This window comes from Neofelis nebulosa, chromosome X (assembly GCF_028018385.1).
Source record: "Neofelis nebulosa isolate mNeoNeb1 chromosome X, mNeoNeb1.pri, whole genome shotgun sequence".
Taxonomy (NCBI): domain Eukaryota; kingdom Metazoa; phylum Chordata; class Mammalia; order Carnivora; family Felidae; genus Neofelis; species Neofelis nebulosa.
In genome coordinates this window covers 95,316,226-95,337,105 of record NC_080800.1, presented here as the reverse complement: position 1 = coordinate 95,337,105, position 20,880 = coordinate 95,316,226, and the positions used below count along the sequence as shown (strand labels likewise).

Below are 20,880 nucleotides of genomic sequence, written 5' to 3'. Positions count from 1 at the left end.
GGAAAATAATATGGTAAAACTAAGAAAACATGGCAAATAAGTAGTTAGCTATCAAAGGAGAGAGTCTTACATCAGGAATCTTGTATTTTCCATGCAATCCTAAAAAATCTTGCCTCTAAGAGGAATATTTTGACTCAATATGTGTCATAATAATTTTTCTTGTGAAGTGTATGTAGAGATAGGCACTTCAAAATAAGTCCACTTAGGCATAAATAAAGATCTCACACAAATACATGTGAAATTAGATAATAAAATGTTTCAAAGGAAATGCTGTATATAACAAAGTATGTGGCACACACAGAAAATTATCTTGTTTAACTTGTTTTTCAACTGTCTAGTATTACCTGCACTTGTCAATCTGCTGATATTTTTAATGCATTACACTCATTGCACCTTTGTATCCCAGAGTTCTTTCACTCAACTTTAACCTGACATGATTGCTGCAGCGAATATTAATAATAATAGCAAGAAGAAGGAGGAGGAGGGGGAGAAGAAAAAGAAGAAGAGGAAGAAGAAGAGGAAGAGGAAGAAGAAGAAGAAGAAGAAGAAGAAGAAAGAAGAAAGAAGAAGAAGAAGAAGAAGGAAGAAGAAGAAGAAGAAGAAGAAGAAGAAGAAGAAAGAAGAAGAAGAAGAAAGAAGAAGAAGAAGAAGAAGAAGAAGAAGAAGAAGAAGAAAGAAGAAGAAGAAGAAGAAGAAGAAAGAAGAAGAAGAAGAAGAAGAAGAAGAAGAAGAAGAAGAAGGAAGAAGAAGAAAAAAGAAAAAGAAGAAGAAGAAAAGAAGAAGAAAAGGAAGAAGAAGGGGAAGAGAAAAGGGGGCAAAGGAGAATTTTTGTGGAAAATTGGATTTTCCTGAGTTCTCAAAAATGTCCAAGGCTGGTGAGCCAAATAATTGGAGAAAGACAGACTGTGTGCACATATAAAGCCTATGGTTTTGTAATAAACCCAATTTGTTTTGAATTTTTTTTTAACGGTTATTTATTTTTGAGACAGAGAGAGACAGAGCATGAACAGGGGAGGAGCAGAGAGAGAGGGAGACACAGAATCTGAAACAGGCTCCAGGCTCTGAGCTGTCAGCACAGAACCCGACACGGGGCTCGAACTCATGGACCGTGAGATCATGACCTGAGCCGAAGTCGGACACTTAACCGACGAGCCACCCAGGTGCCCCAACCCAATTTGTTTTGGAGCCCCTTGACTGCAGAAGTGAGACCCTGTAAATTAGTCAAGCTTGATGGACCCAAACCATGGCTCAAAAGGAGTGTACAATCTCCGGCACCTGTTTGTTATACTTAGAAACCTTGCTCTCTGACCATCTCTGATCTCTGCACATCGAACTTCTGACTCTTATCTGGCTATTATTATGGAACTTAGCATTAATCAGCCCTTTATTCTATGTTCTGATTTGGGCTCCTCCCTGCTTCGTGGGTCTATCTCTGTAATTTCACTCCTGGATTAAAATTCTTGACTTTGTAGTTATACCTCATCTCCTCTCCTATTTCCACTTCAGCATGGACACTACCTGGCAATACTGGGCTCCTCAAGTTCAAGCTCAGTGGTACTTCACCCTGGCTGCATGTTAGAATCCCACAGAAAGACTTAAATACTATCACTGCCTGGGCCCCATCCCCAGTATTCTGATTTAAGGTCGGAGATGAGACCAGGGATTGAGAGCTGTGAAAGTCCTCCATGTGATTCTAATCTAATCTGCAGCCAGGTTAGAAAATTACCATGCTGGCTTCCTTTTCTGTTAAAAGTAACTATGGACTCTACTTAGGGCGCCACTCAATTACCCTTTCCTGGCACCAGACCACACTGCCTTCACTGGTCCCGTGGAGCTCAGCAAACACAGGTGCCAGCAACAATCCGTTAGATCTAAGGTAGTAATCCATTTATTCAAAAAACACTGGACAAGCATTTACTCTTTTCTAACTGCTCAGAGAAAACTAGAATGTAGTCCCTTTCCTCCAGACCCGTACATGCTAGTGGGGGAGGCAGCAAGGAGACCCACGATTATAGCAATATGATAAGTGGTATGGATAAAATGCTATGGGAATACACAAGAGGAGGCAACTACCTCTCTGTAAAAGTCTTGGAAGTCTTCCGGAAGCACATTTGAGTCTCAAGGAGTAAACGGAAGTTTGCTGGCAAGGCAAGAGAAGATTGGGATTCCAAGCAGAAGAGACAGTCTAAGCAAAAACACAAAAGAGATTCTGCATACATATACATACATTGTTTAAATTTTTCATTGAAGAAGAGCATGAATTCTAAGACAATCCTAAGTCGTTGGGAGTATTTCATATGCTTTTTTATTTTTCTAATAGATTTTTTTAAGTTGATTTATTTATTTTGGGAGAGAGAGAGAGAGAGAGCACAGCAGAGACAGGAAGAGAAGGGGGAGAGACAGAATCCCAAGCAGGCTCCGTGCTGTCAGCCCAGAGCCCGATGTGGGGCTGGAGCTCACAAACCTTGAGATCGTGACCTGAGTCGAAGTCAGACGCTTGACAGACCGAGCCACCCGGGGGCCCCTGAACCGTATCCATTGACTGCAAAGTGCTATATTATCCTTGTGAGCAAGACTAAATCACCTTGATGGCCCTCCAAAAGGCAAGGACTGATAAAGCTATGACGGGAAAAATAAGGATTACCCCATGATATTTATTTTTAATATCATTTCAGCTTGTTTGCAAATTCCGACTTTTGGGCAATGCACACGATTACAACACCCTTTAAGTTGGTTTGTCTTTCTGTATGACTAGTTGGCAACCAAATCGATGCAATTCTTCTTGGTTCTTCCCTCTCAACTCTGAAGTATTTGTCCTTGGGATTAACTGACTCCAGCCCTCATCTAAAGACACAATCTTCTATCCTTGAGGTGCACAGCTTCAGGACTTTCCTATCGCCGCATACGCAAAACGCTTGCGCGGTAACAAACTGGTTAAACGTTTGTGTAACGGACAGGTCAGTTTGGCAACAGAAGCATGTGTCCCTAGCAGTTATGTTGCCTCGTTACTTGGTCTTCATCCCTGAGAACCCCAGGCAACATATTCTTGCAAAAGGTCCCAGGGCCCACCCTTCAAAAGACATCTGAGACAGCAGTGAGGTTCATACCCTTATACACTTTTGCATTTCTTCGTCAAAATCAAAATCCTGCCAAACTGTCCCTGTTATTTATTGATTTATTCATTTAGTTAGCTACTTAATTAGTTATTTCAAGAGAGAGAGAGCGTGCCCGTGAGAGGTGGAGGGGCAGAGAGACAGGGAGGGATAGAATCCCAAGCAGGCTCCATGCTGTCCATGTAGAACCTGGTGTAGGGCTCGATCTCACGAACTGTGAGATCGTGACCTGAGCCGACACCGAGAGTCGGACATAACTGACTGAGCCACAGGGTGCCCCTGTTCCTGGGTTTTGTTTTGTTTTTTATCTTCCTACTAGGCTTAGTGGTGTATTACATTCAAAACTTTCAAGTTAAAAATTGAAAAGAGAGGCTTTTATGACCCAGAAGTGTCTTCAACAGGCCCTTTGTGTTAGGTTAGTACAAGATGAGCTGGACTAGGGAAAGGAGGAACTTCTTCCTTGGACCCCAAGTCAGGGAGGGTATGCTTGACCAGGATCCAAACAGTTATTTTCCAGAAAGAAGCTTTAGTGGCACAAAGGGTTAATGACAAAAACTACCAGAAGGGAAAAGCCAACAAAGTATTACAGGAACGAGGAAGAAGGTGGGTGGCTAAAAGCAAGGGGGAGATTATGACAACCCAAGATTAATTAGAGCAGCTTTTAAAGATGTCCAGTCATGGCCTAGCCTTCCAAGTTATTAGAGGGGCCAGTGAAACAGGCTACCTTCAGTCTCTTCTTCCCAAATGTCTACCTGAACTTCACTTCCCTTTTATTATACATCAGTTCCTCAGTAAATTTCAGTAGTTAACTGACACGGGACCTATTTAAACAGAATTATTAATAGTTGACTTCATTGCCGATATGCCATGTAATAAGGCATGTCCAGTCATTTTCCCCCAAGTGTAATAAAGTCTATGTTTCCTTTCCTACTTACAGTTATTGGGATGGTAAATAAAGATAGGTGATATCTCAAACATCACAATAAACTCTAAGCAGTCTCAAACAACCCCTACATAGAACTTCTAGTACTCTCAAACAACTCCTGTATAGAATTTCTAGTACAAAAGGGCAATATCCCATAATTCTTTTTATTTTATTTTATTTTTTATTTTTTTAAAATTTACATCCAAATTAGTTAGCATATAGTGAAACAATGATTTCAGGAGTAGATTCCTTAGTGCCCCTCACCCATTTAGCCCATCCCCCCTCCCGCCACCCCTCCAGCAACCCTCAGAGTGTTCTCCATATTTATGAGTCTCTTCTGTTTTGTCCCCCTCCCTCCCTCTTTTTATATTATTTTTGTCTCCCTTCCCTTATGTTCATCTGTTTTGTCTCTTAAAGTACTCATACGAGCGAATATCCCATAATTCTTAATATATGCATTAGCCTGTTTTTTTAATCTTCCCTACATGATTTAATAATGTGTTTCAAAAATAAAGAAGTATGAAATTCCCACCTTCTCCAGCCCAGCTTTCATTACATTGGTTTATTTAGACTACCAAAGATTTTTTTTTAAGTTTATTTATTTTTGAGAGAGAGAGAGCAGGGGAGAGGCAGAGAGACAGGGAGAGAGAGAATCCCAAGCAGGCTCTGCACTGTCAGCCCCGAGCCCGATGTGGGGCTCGAACTCACAAACCGTGAGATCATGACCTGAGCTGGAACCAAGAGTAGGACACTTAACCAACTGAGCTACCCAAGTGCCTCTAGGCTACCCAAGTTTTCAACACTGCAGAAGGTGTAGGTAAGTATTTCTTACCAATAATTACAATAAACCAATTTTAAAAATACTAAAAACTTGCTTTACATGGAGTTGCATAACTTTTGTAAAGTTTTAGTAAAACTCTGATTTCCTTAAGACTATCTCTGTAAGTTGGGTAAGGCCAGTACTTTTGTCCCATTTATAGAGGTAACTAAGCCCAGAGACATTAAAGACTTACTCGTTCTGAGATTCTATTATTTGTACTGTAAATCCAAGCATATGTGATGGTCATGAAATCTTGAAAAACATTAAATTATTCACATAAGGATTTTAGCACAACACTTGATCCATAGCATGTACTCAGTAAAACCTGCTATCAATTACATATACCTACGTACACCCTTTATAACGAAATCAGTGATCTTGTCACTAAGATCCAAAAGCTGATGTTTCAGGACAAGTTTAAGAGAAATACAAAAGCTTACTAAGGATCCAACAGAGCGATGCCCAACCTCTGGTCGGAGGCCAAATAATTTAATCAAGTATGTTCAAACCCCTGTAAGAACAGAGTAAAACATCCATGCACCAGTCAGTCATGTCATGGGGTCAAAGTCTTTTCTCAATGGTGTTGTTCTGGAATCTAGCCTAGGAGAAAAAATATCCAAAATACAGGAAAATTTTTATGCACAAGAATGCTCAGGGCCTGTTTTATAAAAGCAAAAGGTTGGGGAAAAGCTACATGTATGAGAGATGAGCCATTGTACATGCCCTAAGATATTATTAAAAGGAATATACAGGGGCTCCTGGGTGGCTCAGTCAATTAAGCGTCCGACTTCAGCTCAGGTCACGATCTCACGGTCCGTGAGTTCGAGCCCCGCGTCGGGCTCTGTGCTGACAGCTCGGAGCCTGGAGCCTGCTTCGGATTCTATGTCTCGCGCTCTCTCCCTGCCCCTCCCCTGCTTATGCTCTGTCTCTCTCTCTCTCAAAAATAAATAAAACATTAAAAAGATTTTTTCAATGAAAAAAAAGGAATGTACAACATAGGGAAATTATTACCATGTTATAATTCTTAAAAAATCTCCCTATAAAAAGCTTTAAAAAGCTCCCTATAGTCCCCCTTCCCGGCGGTGATGATCTCCCCATGAGAACATCCCCTCCCAAAGGGCCTCCTCCACCCGCCCGGGGAAGAGGAGAAGAGGAAACACAGGAAGAAGCTTATGGTGCAGAGCCCCAGCTCCTCCTTCATGGACGCGAGGTACCCAGGATGCTCCAAAACTACCACCATCTTAAGCCGTGCCCAAATGGCAGTTTTGTGTGCTGGCTTCTCCGCTGTCCCTGGCAACCTGCAGGAGAAAAAGCGAGGCTTGCAGAAGGATGCTCCTTCAGATGGAAGCAGCCCCAAAAGCACCCTGAATCAAGAGGAATGGGCAGGGCACCTGGGTGGCTCAGTCGCCGATAGGTTGGTTTCCACTCAGGTTATGATCTCACGGTTGGCGAGTTCAAGCCCCGAGTTGGGTTCTGTGCTGACAGGGTGCAACCTGCTTGGGATCCTGCCTTCCTCTCTTTCTGCCCCTCCCTTGCTTGCTCTCTCTCTCTCTCTCTCTCTCAAAGTAAACAAATAAATTAAAAAAAAAAAAAAAAGATGAGCGGGAAACTATCCCAATAAACACATTTTGGATTAAGTAAATAAATAAATAATAAATCTCCCAGGGTGATCTCATTTAGGTATAAGATCCACAGAAAAAGCAGGAAATCTGCCAAAATATCAAGTATGGTTATTTATTGAGTTTCAGACTATCACAGCTTTCAGTGTGTACACTTTTTAAATCTCACAAATTCCCCCCAAAGCACAGTGGAAAATAAATGCCAGTTCTTACACAAGTGAATAAGGCTGGTGGTCATCCCGTTTCCTGTTACCAAAATGACTTTGCGTGCCTCGTATCCATGACACAAATATCTACATGAGCGATTCTCCCCGCTCTGGGACGTTGGCTATGCCTGCTGACCCCGGCCACCTCTTTGGGCTTTAGTGAGAAGCCACCAGGCTCAAAGTAAAATACCGTTCCGGTCTGAGTATTTCAAAGAGAGATGCATGGAATATTCGGAGACTTGGCTCACCTTTGTGACATTGGCTATGCAGCTATCTAGTGGCGTTCAGATCTGCATCTACTGTCTGAATTTTCGGGCTGTTGTGCTATGCACACAGATGGTCTCTCAGTTGTCTGCCTCCTCGATTGCTCCCAATCAAGATCTGCTTCCACTAAAGCCAAAAGCAAAGCTGGTAAATGGCTGTTTACCCTATTGGGATAAGAAGGGAAGGAAGCTGTGATCCGTAAGTAAATGCAATGGAGCCAGAGCCATGGAAGGGAATTGCTTTCAGCCGATATGTTATATTGCTTCAAGGTCTTTATTTTGCTTCTATTTTATATTGTCTTTGAGGTCTGTGAATAAGGTTAATTCAGATCTTAAGGCCAAGTTCAGAAGGGTGCCAGCTCATCAAAAAGTTCCCTGAGAAACGCGGCCAAACAACAACCAGCACAGTTCAAGCCGTATTTCTAGCAAGCTGCACCCCACACCTCCTCAATGTCGGTTTCCTTAAAGCACGAAAAAGAAACTCCTGGTCTGTGTCCTTGCTGCGTCTTCTGGAGAAAAAAAAAAAAAAAAAAACATCGACCACTGAGGAATCCATTTGGGGAATATGGTTGGATTTGTTAATGTGTAAAAACAGTGGAATTGGTACTTGCAATTGGGAAGGATGAGATGCTTTGATTTAGCTGGTGCAGCTCGACAAAGGTTGAAAAGAGATCATTGGAACCCAAGCAAAGGGAGGAGTGGACAATAAGAAATGGGGCCAAGAATGGGGCAAAAATAGCATGTAGAGTAGCTTACCGGTCATTAGCGGGGCAGCTGGGAGAGTCCTATGAACCTGGAGAACATTGCCCCTCAGGGGCCTGAGGGTGTTCAGCCCCTCTAACATACTCCGTCTAGTGGGACTCAAAGAGGACTAGAGTTCTGGTCCAAGTTGCAAATAAAGGGTAAATAAAAAGGCAGAACCAGGATGAGAAATGGAACTTCTCAGTCCGTGAAGCAGAGACGGATACTGGCTGCAAGCACATCGGGACTGGGTCATTCACATTACCGGAAGTACTTTCCTTCAAGGAGGACCCAGGGTCGGTCACACACCCTAGTATATTTCATCTGCCTTCATATAGCTGACGCCTCAAAGGCCCTTACTTTACCTGTAGCAAAATAGCTTTCCTGTATTTGCTCCAACTGGCCAGCCTGTGGTGTGGCTCATGACTCGGTGCTACTGAGAGAAGTCAAAGCCTTGAAAGAATCTTCTAGTGGGAGCGCCCGGGTGGCTCAGTCGGTGGAGCCTCTGACTTCAGCTCAGGTCACGATCTCACGGTTCATGGGTTTGAGCCCCACATCGGGCTCGGTGCTGACAGCTGGGAGCCTGGAGCCTGCTTCGGATTCTGTGTCTCCCTCTCTCTCTAACCCTCCCCTGCTGGCGCTCTGTCTTTGTCTGTCTCAAAAATAAATAAACATTTATTTTAAGTTAAAAAAAGAAAAGAATCTTCTGGTGGTGGCGGTGTGAGTGAACACGGCACGGGCTGGCAGCTGGGACACTTTGCAGATTAGCATGGATCGGAGGCTAGGAGGTGCGGAACCTTAGATCTCATTCTGTGCAAAATATTCAGAGAAATTAACTATATTAAACCCAAACCTGAGATTTCTCCCTCTCCCAGAATTAGACTCCTCTATTTTGAGAAACAGCAGCATCCACTCTGCTTCTGATAGGGAGTGTGATTTGGGCATATCGCTTCATGTTTCGAGGTGTCAGTTTCCCCATCTGTAAATGAGGGGATACGAATACATGAGGGACGGTTTAGATGCATGAGTATATAGATGTGAAATGCAAAATGACATTCTGATTCTTCTTTTATGCAGACTGGTGACAAAACTAAATAAAACTTGGCAGCTTTCAGTCAGTGGCTCTTGATTTCGAGTACGTAACCTATGGAAGGACATCGTTATCCATGGTCGTCTGACCCTTGCCCCATCTCAAGTCACTTCCACACACGGACTCTATGCTCAGTCAGAGAGATCCAATTGTAGGACACAGATAGAATGTGCTCACGAGAGGGGCCTTCCCTAACATTTATGACCTAGAGGGACAGAGAAAGATACGGGGTCCCTGTGGACAGGGTCACTCCCAAGGAAAGGAGGAAGAAAGGGTCTAGGCTACATATGTCCGATTTCTCCTGGATGGTTTGGCTGGAACGAAGGTGGCATCAGTTAGGCGTGCTACCTTTGGATCCTCTTGATTGGAAATCAATAGATCTGAGCTTTCAGCAACATGACTTCTGTTTGCCCACTTATCTCAATTTTTTGGTTACTAAATGCCTCCTTCCGTGGCTGATTGTCCCTATATGTTAAAGCTATTAATCCCTGTGAGTAAAGGGAACTGTTTGCCAAGCCAGAAAGTAGGAAGAAAGAAGGCCAGCATAAAAATCACAATGGCTTTTTGGTCCCAGGGCCTGCACCAAGTAGGGAGGATACATTCCATCAGTCTTGCCCAGGAGATGATTTGCATTAGCAACTGGGAGATGACGGAGGAAGATTTGTGGTCACAAAGAAGTTCATTTCTGAGTCAGCTTCCAGTCCAGGCTTTATACATTTTTCCTAGTGAGTCAAGTGACCGTTTCGTCAGCACCCGACTGTTGGAGAATGCGTCTAGAACACTGCTGGCTTTGATTACGCTTAGTTCCCGAAGGGACTTTACAGATTGCCTCGTTTGACATTCTCGGTCGTCATAATGAGGCATCGACTTGTTAATCACTGTTTCTCTAGCAGCAAACGCAGTGCCTGGCACAGAGGAGGTGCTCAGCATTTGTTGCATTTACAAGTGAGGGAACCGGCTTCCAGAATGATTAGGTACGAGACTAGCTAACAGAAGAGCCGGGGCCAGAACCCAGGCCACTAGCCACACAAATCTTTCCACATCTGCTTGCTAGCTAAGCAATTGAACTACATGCAAGGAACCGTCCTTAGTTTCAAATAGACTGTCACAAATTCTTAATACCTTTTAAAAGTATTCATGTATTAAAAAAAAAAAAATCCTTGTAAGCATGGTGACTTGGAATGCAAGCCATAGTTTGGATATGGGCAGATAGCCAATGATAATGCATGTTACTCCTGCCTAATAGTTAGGAGTACAGGTCTCAAGGCAGGCTGCCTAGTGCAAATCTGGGTTGAGCCACTGAACCAGTCCTGTGACCTTGTGCCAATTACTTAACCGCTCTGACTAAAGTTCTTCACCTATAAATGGCAGAATAGCACCTACCTCATAGGGCTGATGCAAGAAGCAGAATAATGAACACACGTAAAGTGCCCAGAACCATGCATGGTATGTAACCGATGTAAGCTCTTGTTATTGTTCTGGCTATTATAGTCGATAATTCAACCTATAGGACTGTGGCAACTTCACATTTATTTTCCTGGTCTATTTGAAGTTTGAGGGGTACAGTGATACAAGTGAGCCTCCTCATACTCCTTTCCGACCAGAAGGTTGGGGATGATACTTCAGTACTGAGGTTACAGGATTTCATACGCTAGCCAAGGCCTATCAAACCATCTCTCTCGTTCGCCTACGTGTAGGACTGTGGTCTCGGAACGCGAGACGGGATAGGTTGAGTTTGTCTGGTTGATAAAAACCCCCTGTCTTCAGTCTTCTCAACTGCTGGCCCAGGAAACTCTAAGGGGGAAGGAGATTCCCAGCTTCTTGGGGCTGGACGTTTGAGGCGAGGGATTTGTCTGGGTGTCCACCTTGTGACAGTTGACCACACCCAAAAGTGAGAAAGCGCCGAAGTAATTTTGGCCGGTTCCCAATGTGGAACCCAGGTAGATGAAAATCTAACTTCCCTTGGTCTGACTGGTAGATAGGAAAAACAGATTCTAGGGAGATGGAGAGATTACAGCAGGGTTTTGGAAACAAGCTTAGAAAACAATGGAATATCGCTAAAATTAGAACCAAGAGGGGCCATGGTGTATTGACTTGCCAGACTCTGCTATCTGAATGGCTGAAGACTAAGCGAAAGAAATCCCCAGTGAAGTCAGCCTCCTCTTTCTTACGGCAGATGCAAAGATTACTTTGATGCGGGACGCCTGGGTGGCTCAGATGGTTGAGCATCCATCCGACTCTTGGCTTCAGCTCAGGTCACGATCTCACCCGAGATCGTGAGTTCAAGCCCCGCGTCAGGCTCTGCGCTGACAGAGAAGAGCCTGTTTGAGATTCTCTCTCTCTCTCCTTCTCTCTCTGCCCCTCCCCCGCTTGGGCTCTCTCTCAAAATAAATAAATACACTTCAATGAAAACAAAAAAGAAAGAACACCAGATGTGGTATCATAACCGAAATGTAGGAAACAGGGTGGCTTTGTTCCACTTAAAAATCCCACGGGGCGCCTGGGTGGCTCAGTCGGTTGGGCATCCGACTTCGGCTCAGGTCACGATCTCGCGGTCCGTGAGTTCGAGCCCCACGTCGGGCTCTGGGCTGACGGCTCAGAGCCTGGAGCCTGCTTCCGCTTCTGTGTCTCCCTCTCTCTCTGCCCCTCCCCCGTTCGTGCTCTGTCTCTCTCTGTCTCAAAAATAAATAAAACGTTAAAAAAAATTTAAAAAAAATCCCTTGAGTCCATGTAAATTTCAATGCCTGGTCCCACTGCTACATCACCGCTCTGTTGAGAAGTAATTACTTCCTGGGAAGATGTATGGCTCATGTCTCATATCCCTGTAGCTATGACCCTGTTTCCTGCTTAGGCCCAACTCTCCTTCTCTGAAATAAAAACAGAAACTTCTCAGTGGACGATCACACAAAGGGACAAGGACGCTTTCCTGATATCATCATTGCCTCTTCAAAGACATGAAACAACGACTGGGAAATGCTGTGCCTTTTCTTAGGCAACTGTTCAAAACTCCATTCTCTGAGACCCTTCTCTAAGCAGCCATACAGGCTCCTGAGTCTGGTGATAAGAACATCAGACAGAGAGGAACTTGGTTCAAGTCTTTCGTTCTTCAGTTTACTAAGCAGATGACCTTAAGCAGATAATTTGCTTTATTTTCTGCCTCGATTTCCTTGAAACGAAAGAGTTGTTCTGGATCGTTGCTGAGGTCCCTTCTAGTGTTAAAAAAATGGCCCATTGCTATTTGATAGTTGTAACTCCACTTACGGGTGGCTAAAGTCTTTAAAAGGACATTGAGGTAGTGAAGCCTTCAGGTCTCTGTGCTCGACTGTGGGGGGAAAAGATTTGGTTATAATGGTACCTCTTCAGCAGGTATCAAATCGCTACTTTCTACAGAAAGTAGAGGCAACAGAGTATAATGGAAAGCATACCGGATTTAGAGTTAAATAGCTTGGATTTGGATCTTGGCTCATTCATTGAGCATCTCCTAATTTCTTCAAATGCATCAACAACAATAATAGTTCACACTCGGAAATCAAATTTTGCTAAAGCATAACAAAGCAGGGGAGAGGTCCGTTTCTGTTTATATAGAATAACTAGTACCAAATGTGCCCTCCTGCTATTTAAAAAAAAAAAAAAAAGCAACACACAATATGGGGCACCTGAGTGGCTCAGTCGCTTGAGCCCCTGAAATGTGGCTGAACTCCACCTATCATCCGACTTTGGCTCAGGTCATGATCTCACAGTTTGTGAGTTTGAGCCTGGTATCGGGCTCTGTGCTGACAGCTCAGACGCTGAAGCCTGCTTCAGATTCCGTGTCTCCCTCTCTCTCTGCCCCTCCCCTCTCTCCCACTCTGTCTCTGTCTCTCTCTCTCAAAAATTAATAAACTTTAAAAAAAAATTTTAAACACAATAGCCAAATTTTGGAAAGAGCCCAAATGTCCATAGGCTGATGCATGGATAAAGAAGATGCGGTATATACATATATATAATGGAATATTACTCAGCGATCAAAAAAAAAATGAAATCTTGCCATTTGCAACAAAGTGGATGGAACTAGAATGTATGATGCTAAGCAAAATCAGTCAGTCAGAGAAAGACAAATGTCATATGATTTCACTCCTATGTGGAATTGAAGAAACACAACAGATGAACATAGGGGAAGGGAAGGAAAAATAAAATAAGATAAAAACTGAGAGGGAGGCAAAGCATAAGAGACTTAAATACAGACAACAAACTGAGGGTTGCTGGAGAGGTGGGTGGGGGGATGGGCTAGATGGGTGATGGGCATTGAGGGGGACACTTGTTGGGATGACCACTGGGTGTTGTGTGCAAGTGATGAATCACTAAATTCTACTCTTGAAACCAATGCTATACTATATGTTAACTAACTTGGATTTGCATTAAAAAAAACAAAAACAAAAGCTACCTCCATGAGGAAGGATTTAAGAAAAAAATGAAAAAACCTATAAAGCTGAGCATAATATAAAGCAACTGCTTTAAGCTATTGGACATAGGCAGTGCAGGACTTTAATCACTGAGAAAAGGAAAACATACCAAACGAGCCCCGCATTCATGTCCATTCTCTGCCTCCTGGCAAAGTCCAGAATAAGACACAGGGAAATAAACATGAAACAGACAATAACTGTCCTGCTGAGATGAGGGAATGAAGATGGGAGTTTAGGGAAGGATACCAGGGAGGAGACAGCTGTGCAGTAGGGCTCACGGGTGACTCTGTTGGGGTTTCTCGTAAGTTATTGGCCGAGGATTGGGCTGCACATGTGCAGGGCAGAACTGTGCTGGACGTAGCAGCAAGAGGCTCTAATTGGGTTGAGAGTGGAACAGAGATCCTAGAGGCTGCACAGTGTCCGGAAACATGGAAATTCCACCACAACCAGAGTGGAGAGCCCTCAGTAAAACCCCCAGCATTCAGCTAAGATAACAGAAAGGCCATTCATTAGGAAAAGGACAGTGCCATGGGGTAAAAGCTACCCGAGACCCACCCTAAAAAAGCCTATAACCAAACCTCCACAAAAGCAAGGAGAACTGACAGTAAAGTAAAACAAAGGCAACATACATCATTGATTCCTTACAGTGTAGCATCCAAAATGTCTAGCAACACATTCGATTTTTTTTCCAACAGACAAAATATGACTCTAAATTGACAAAAAAGCAATCGACACAAAGAGACCCCAAGATGGTCCAGATTTTAGAATTAACAGACAAGAATTTTAAAGCTGCTGTTAAAAATGTATTTAAAGATGTAAGGAAAATACGGTTTGAATAAGAGAACAAATGGAATAAGAGAACAGAGTAAGTCTTATCAGAGAAATGAAAGCAATAGAGGAGAACCAAAGGAAAATTCTAGAAATTATAAGTAAAGTATCTGAAATGAAACAATTCAAAGAGCTTAAAAACAAACTGCAGTTCGCAAAAGACAGGATCAGGGAGTTTGGGGGCAGACTCCTAGAATTACCTAATCTGAAAAACAGAGAAAAACACCAAAAAACAATTAAAGGCCTCAGTAACTTGTGAAATAATACAGAGCTCTCAAACATACATGTAATTGGATCTCCAGAGGCAAGGAGAAAGAGAAAATGGAACAGAAAGATTTTTTTGAAGACATAATGTTCAAACTTTATTAAATTTGGTGAAAAACAACAGCCTATATATCCAAGAGCTCAGCAAAACCCAGCAGGCTAATTACAATGAAAACCGCATTCAAGCACATCATAGTCAAATAGCTAAAAATCAAAGATAGAAAATTCTTAAAAGCAGCTGGTGAATAATGATCTATTGCACACAAAAGAATAGTAACATGATACGAGGTCTATTTATTTATTTATTTTTAAGTAGGTTCCATGCCCAGCATGGAGCCCAACATGGGACTCAAACTCACGACCCTGAGATCAAGACCTGAAGTGAGATCAAGAGTCAGACGCTCAACCGACTGCGCCACCCCAATATAAGGTCAATTTATAGTAAAACTAAATGTATTCCTACATACAAAGAATAAAAAAGTATAAAGATTATACATAACTTCATTCAATACGCATAAAACACTTGGGGATCAACTTTCCAAAATATGTACTAGAACCGTATGCTGAAAATTATACAACATTTCTGAAAGTAAAGAAAATTGAAATAAATGGGCAGGTATGCCATACTCATGATGGGACGACTTATGTTTGTAAACGTGTTGGTTCTCCCCAAATCGATCTGCAGATTCAATGCAATTTTAGTCAAAAGCTCAACAAAATTCTTTGCGTAATGGACAAGCTTATGTTAACAATATGAAAATACAAAGAACTTAAAATAGCCACAGCAATTTTCAAAAGGGAGAGCAAAGCTGGAAACTTTAGAGTACTTCATGTCAAAACTAACTATAAAGGTCTGGTAATCGGGACAGTGTGATACTGGTGAAAACATATTCAACTAATATCGATGGAATAGAACCCCGAAATGGATTTATTTATGCATACTCCACTGAGTCTTAACAATGGTCTCAAAGTAACTCAATTGAACTGGATCCACTAGATGTACAAATGGGGGAAAAAATAAATCTTTACTTAATACCATACACACAAATTAACTTGAAATGGCTCATATACCTGAAACATAAAAGCGAAAGTTATAACATTTCTAGAAAAATATATAAAAGAAAATGTTTGTGATCTTGATTTCTTAAGACAAAACCACACTCCTCATACTAGAAAAAAAAAATGCTACGTCAGACTTCATGGAAAATAAGACTTCCAGTCCCAGCAGCGGAGGGGCAAAGAGAGAGGGAAACACAGAATCCGAAGCAGGCTCCAGGCTCCGAGCTGTCAGCCCAGAGCCCGACGCGGGGCTCGAACTCACGAACCGCGAGATCACGACCTGAGCCGACTGAGCCACCCAGGAGCCTCATAACAGTTTTATTTAGAATATCTAACACCTTGAAACAACGCAAAGGTTGATCAACAGAGAATGGATACATTGTCGTAGATTCTATAAAGAAATGTAAATTAGAAAGTAATAAAAAATGGACAATAATTAAAAATGGACAGAAATTAAAAACGAAGATTTCTGATACATGCGATAGCATGGATGAATTTCCAGACTCCAGATTAAATAAAATAATACTGTATTATTTCACATATATAAAGCTCTAGAAAAGGGCTATTTTATAATGATAAAAACAGATCAGTGGCAGCCGGAAGGTCGGGGTTTCCATGAAGATTTTGACTTCAAAGGGGTAGGAGGGAACTTTCTGGGACGATGTTCCATTTTATATCTCACTAGGAGCAATGTTCCTCAAGGGTACGTATTTGTCAAAAGTACTGAACTCTATACTTAAAATGGGTACATTTCACTTGATGTAAATTTTACCTCAATAACGTGGATTTAAGAAAGAAAAAGCATTCTAACTTTGAGCCATAGGTGTACTCTCCTCTCTCGTCCCTGGAGCAGCATGGACACATTTTTAGGCTGAAAAGTGATAGTTGTATTTGTAAACAAATGTCCCCTTTTACCCTGAGAAAACTAAGACAAGAACAGGGTGGGGTAATACAGATTTGAAGAGGGAATTTAAGCATTCCAGGCAAGAGCACTGACCTGGAAAGGATTACACCTGTGCATATTCCATTAAGAAGATAATCTGAGGGTGTGGACAGGTAGGAGACAATTAGGAGGAAGTAGCTAGCACTGATTCAGAGGCTTTGCCAGGAGAGGCCTTGGATATGGAGTCTGGCGCCCCTTCACCAAATGCGTGCTCAAGCACTGGCCCTGAGGCCAGCGGGATTTGTGTGAACCCTTTCAAGAGGTTCCTGAAGTTCGAGAATCCCTTCACGCCTGCGGAGGAGTCCAGGCCTCAAGGAGAGAGGTAAATAAGGCTGGATTCGCTGACTCCGAGCTGGAGGAGAATCCCACTGAGATCTCTGACCTAGTGAGGAGAGAGGGCTGCTGCTTGAACATGATGTTCAGAAGGAAAACTTGCAGAATTTTTTCCCCTCTTGACCGATGACTCTTGCTTTGACCCGGTGTCAGTTACAAACCTTCCAGTTGAAGCATCTCCCAGCCCCCCAAGATGAAGAGCCAATTACCCTGTGATTCTTGCCGCTTCCTGTCTTGTAAGTGACGCTGGCTCTTCCTTCCCAGATCTCCTCTGCGCTCTCTCATAAGTTCCTTATTCTCATAGCCTACGCGAGATGAAAAGAAAGACATTAAAATCCTACTGGCCACATAAAATTAGCTATTTCTTTCTAAGTCTCCAGGGATATTGGGAGGGGTACTGAAATATGCCAGGGAAGGGGGCTGAAATGCCTGGTTCAACTGAGGTTGGGCGATTTTCTGGCTTTCTATTGCGCTCAAGCTCCCTGGCCCCTGTATACGACTCTAGATACAATTGGCAATTTCACTGAATGAGTTCTTGCATTTTCTTTCTTGTGCAGCAACTAGGGATGATGTTTGACAGTATAGCGATAGGGGTAGTTAAACCACAGAAAAGAGCGTCCACTGGAGACTGGGTTCGGATCCCGACTCTGCCACTCTGCCACTCATACTAGCTGGGCAACCGAAAATAGGTCAACTGATGTCTCTGAATCTCAGTCTTGTTATCTCTGATACGGGCATTGTGAGCTATTGTTATTTATTATGGGTTCTCACCCTTCTTGACTTCTTGGGAGCATTTTATCCTATTATCCTATTTTATCCCACCCTATCCAGTTCCTGAAATTCCGGACTCCCCTCCCTCAACTAAATCACTTACGGTGGTGCCTTGCACATCGTAAGCCTTCAGCCAATGGTGCTTATTACTAAATCTTAGTGTCATTACGTTGGATTTCTGAACATGTGGTACAAAACAGACATTAGGATATTAGTGGCTTACAGACACCTCACACGACCATGTTTTGCCAAATGAGAATGTGGAAATCTCAAATATTTCTTTGAGGACCGGGTCAAAGACCCTGAGTCTTAACTCAGAATCTAGGGCCAAAAGTAGATTTCGTCTGAGCCTGGACTGCATAACTCTGAGCTTTAATGAATGGTCAGCAAGAGAAGGGTTCTATCCCTTGCCTTTTATCTCAAATCGAATTTCCATGTTAATCCCTGTTGATCTCTCTCACTGTGACTCACTCATGTTTTCTGACATCTTATTCTTTGCCTCACCTAATCATGTCTTGACCTGCTCCTTTGCCTTCAAGGATATCCTTCCGCACCTTATTTTTGGCATCTGTCTTCTTCCCCAGCAACAGATACAACTCCCTTTACATCAAATTGTATTTTTCCTCCCTTCTAAACTGCTCTTATCTAACGGCTTTCCTGCCCGGGTCTCACTCTGCCCAGTTCAGGTCTCCTGTGGATTCTGGATCATGCTAAGTGCTGGAGAGATTATGGCAGACGGAATGTCTAAGGAAGTCCTTGTCCACAAAACGTTTGCAATTTCTTTAGGGAAATGGGACAAAGTTGAAAGATGAATTCCACAGACAAGAAATGATTCAGCACCTTCCGTATAGAGGCTGCTTTATGGGGCCCCGGAGACACACAGTAGTCTAGAAGCTCTGGTTGCCTAGTCTCCTGGGGAGGAGACAGGAGAACGGACACAGGAAGGAAAGCAAAGCATCATCGCTTACATAATGTCGAATATAGAGCCAAATTAAAATGACCCAGAGCGCAGGAACAATCACCAAGGGTAGACTGATCAGGGAATACTTCCTGGAGGAAGTGAAGCCTCATTTGAACTTGAAAGAGGGTATAGTTTAGGGAAATGGCCAAGAGGAGGAGGGCCTATTGGGCATTCCAGACTGGAGAGCAGTGTGAACAAAGGTGTGGTGTCAGGAATATTGTAGGTTGTTTGGAGACAATGAATGCTCTGTTGAGTGGCAGCTGAGAGGTAAGATTTTACATGGCTTTGAATGCATATCTAAAGAGCTTATCTTGGATCCTAGGGCTGTGTTTCACAGAGCCCGAGGGCTCTTCAGAAGAGATCTCACATTTAAAAACTCCGTTGGTGCAGGCGGGATAGAGGGAAGCTAACCAGGCAGATTTCAGCCATCCGTTTCCGGGTAAAACTGATCCCATGTTTCCTGTTTGATATATTGAGGGATCGTGTAGGATTTTATTTTGCAGAAAGTCTTCCCCTGCTTAAAGAATTGAAAAATCCTTGTTGTAGATAATAAAAGTCATTAAAGGGTTTTGAGCATAGAGTATTAGAATTAGGATCCCACATGAGTTTATATCTCACCCAGTATGTAACCAAAGCAGGAATCCTACTTAAACATCCCTGACATTGTTTCTTTAAAAACTATTCCTGTGACCGAAAAACTACAACTTTACATGACTTTTCATCCCACTCTTGGGTACCTCTAATTCAGGAGATCGTAACATGGAATCCACAAATTCCTTAGAGGTACCATGAACTTTGATGGGCAATATATGTATGTATATATATCTTTATTTTCCCCAATTGCCACTTGAAATTGACCATTTCTTCTATTATGAATGTAGGCAACAAACCCTAGTAGTATGATTATCAATAACCAAAAAACTCAGATATGTTCAAACAACTTAAAGTCATTGCACATATCTTCAATTTTTTTAAGGCTAAAAAATTGTATTTCCATATAATTCATTTCCTGCGAAATCTTACACATTTTATTTTCCGCACTTAAAAAACATGATTCTGGGGCGCCTGGATGATTCAGTCATTTTAGCGTTCAACTTTATCTCGGCTCAGGTCATGATCTCACAGTCTGAGTTCAAGCCTCACCTGGGGCTCCACGCTGAAACCATGGAGCCTACTTGGCATTCTCTACGCCCCGCCCCCTCCCCCCCCGCCCCCCCCCCCCCGGCTCCCCGCCTCTCTCTGCCCCTTCCCCCGCTCACACACACGGGCACGCCCCCTGTCTCAAAATAAGCTTTAAAAAAATTTTTTTAAACCATTATTCTAAGCAGAAGTCATAGGATTTGCCAGATTTCCAAAAGGGTCCAAGGCACAAGATAATGTTATGAAACTGCATTATGTTTATGTAGTTGTTTTCTGTTGATCCAGAATTATCTTCCTCTAATGTTTTCCCATTATTCCCACGTTTCTCCTCTAGTCCAATGCTACTTCTACCTGACCGTCTATCGAATATTTGAAGACAGCTATCACATATCAATAGGCTTTTCCTCTCAAGCTAATCATCCCACATTTCCTATCTATCCCTCAGAAGATACGATAGTGGGTCCCTTCGTCATTCCGACCTGTTTCCACAGCATGCTCCACGTGACCCATCTCCTTCGCGTGGCTGTACCTGAGCAAACCTCTAGACAGGCGAGTTGCAAAGGCAGGACTTGGGATCTGTCTCAATCGTCTCAGTACTTCCTGTTCCCCCAAGTTATCATAACGTGAGCCCACGGACGGAGATATAACCACATGTGGCCATTGACTCTTCTCCCATGCGAACACCCCGGGACCCAAACACAGTGAATCCGTTTAAGGCAGGATACTAAAGTGGTTAAATGGGGGCTATGGCAGGTCTGCTTCTATAGCCTGTTTCTTCTGCGTATTAGCTGGGTGACTTTGGGGAAATCGTTTGATCTCTGAAATTCTATTTTCTCGTCTGTAACATGAATAAAATCACAGTCCTTATTTCATAAATTGTGCATTAATTAAATGAGGTCATGCATGCAAAGTGCTTAGCACGGTGTCGTATCTGTTCGCTAATGTCAGTCAAAATAAGATAAGCATTACCCTCTTCCTTATCTCACCTAAGCCCGGGGCAGCTCCTCGTAACCCCCATCCATCCCGGTTTCACTCCCTTTTTCTGGATCCATAATTTAAATGTGTTCCCCACCAACTCTCGCTTTTCTCATTGCCTGGCTCGGCCAAGACCCACCTCCTCCTTAGAGGCTCACTCTCTCTTGAATTCCTATAGGAATTTTAAAGAAATAAGCCACTAAGACTGAAAGTGATTTCTAACTAAGGTTTCTGTGGAAATGTGCTCCCGGCGGTTTAGCTTTAAGAGGTGAGGGCTATATCCCAAATAATTAACTTCCTCTTATTTTTGTCAGTGTGAAATCACCCTTTTAAACCTATCTAATGAACCTAGGGGTGCCTGGGTGGCTCAGTCGGTTAAGCGTCGGG

At 42.8% G+C, this 20,880-nt stretch overlaps 1 long non-coding RNA gene across 1 annotated transcript; it reads left to right on the top strand.

The window, feature by feature from the left end:
• The first annotated feature begins 16,455 nt into the window (after positions 1 to 16,455).
• LOC131502242 (uncharacterized) lies at positions 16,456 to 20,428 on the top strand. Its single transcript, XR_009256983.1, has 3 exons — positions 16,456 to 16,635; positions 18,701 to 18,817; positions 19,853 to 20,428. It is a non-coding gene; the product is annotated as an uncharacterized LOC131502242 (long non-coding RNA).
• Positions 20,429 to 20,880: the final 452 nt, after the last annotated feature.